Source organism: Amblyomma americanum, chromosome 4 (genome assembly GCF_052857255.1).
Source record: "Amblyomma americanum isolate KBUSLIRL-KWMA chromosome 4, ASM5285725v1, whole genome shotgun sequence".
Classification (NCBI taxonomy): Eukaryota; Metazoa; Arthropoda; class Arachnida; order Ixodida; family Ixodidae; genus Amblyomma; species Amblyomma americanum.
Genome location: NC_135500.1, coordinates 85,555,797 through 85,556,984, shown reverse-complemented (window position 1 = coordinate 85,556,984; position 1,188 = coordinate 85,555,797). Strand labels below are relative to the sequence as shown.

General features: G+C 41.8%; 1 non-coding gene across 1 annotated transcript; it reads left to right on the top strand.

Moving 5' to 3' along the window:
• The first annotated feature begins 827 nt into the window (after positions 1-827).
• TRNAP-CGG (transfer RNA proline (anticodon CGG)) lies at positions 828-901 on the top strand. Its single transcript has one exon. It is a non-coding gene; the product is annotated as a tRNA-Pro (tRNA).
• Positions 902-1,188: the final 287 nt, after the last annotated feature.

The following is a 1,188-nucleotide window of genomic DNA, read 5'->3' as shown; positions in this document are numbered from 1 at the left end:
AAAGGCACCCCTGTGCTGTTGTGAGATGTCAGTGCACATTAAACATCCCCAGGTGGTCAGAAATTATTCCTGAGACCTCCATTACAGCACCTCTTCCTTTCTTCTTTCACTCCTTCCTTTATTCCTTCCTGCAGGCACAGTTCGGGTATCCATGGAGTTATGTGAGGCAGTTACTGAGTCATTTTCTTTCCTCAAAATCTGTTCTCTCTCATGCATTTCCAGAGTTCTCATGAAGGCTAAAGTCGTGTATTAATAACGCTGTGTGACGGCATGGAAGCTTACAACCTATGTGACGAGCTGTTTCGCATCTGGGTAATGCTTTACAGTGGTTAGCACGGTAGCATAAAACTCTAAACAGGTGCATTAAGGAATTTCCTGTTGATCATTCAGTTGCATCATAACCATCATCATCTTTACTACACCCACCGCAGGGCAAAGGCCTCTCCCATTGACCCTGTCCTTCGGATCATCTGTCACTAGTTGCCCTAAGTGAACTTATTCCTAACAGCTAACAGTCACCGAAACCTTGGTTTCGGTGACTGTTAGCTTCCATTATATGTTTGTCAAACGAGTCCCTCACTTCATTTGCCTTGTCTGCTAATAGCTTAACGGGGGTCTCGGTTCTGGCAGCCTTGATGCCATAGGTAGCATAAGAGGGTTCTCGCGCAGTTTCCGCCCTCACCGTTAGATGCCGTTCTACGTCACACTTGCGGTATTACAGGACGTGCTACGTCCACCGCTATGGACGAGGGTGGCGCTGGTGAACACTCTCAAGGATGCTTACACGCTAAACATAAATACCCACGAAAGCAGCAGATTGGGCAGCCGTCGCCGTAGCTCAGTTGGTAAGAGCACCGAACGCGGTATTCGGAGGTCGTGGGTTCAGATCCCACCGGCGGCATGGTTGTTTTTTCTGCTGCTTGATAAGTAATTTTGTTTAAAAACTAATTGATTGGCACTAGATATTAAAAAAATAAAAACATTCCCCTATGCACCTTGGTTTCGGTGACTGTTAGCTTCCATAATATGTTTGTCAAACGAGTCCCTCACTTCATTTGCCTTGTCTATATATATATATATATATATATATATATATATATATATATATATATATATATATATATATATATATATATATATATATATATATATATATATATATATATATATATATATATACTGTAAGCT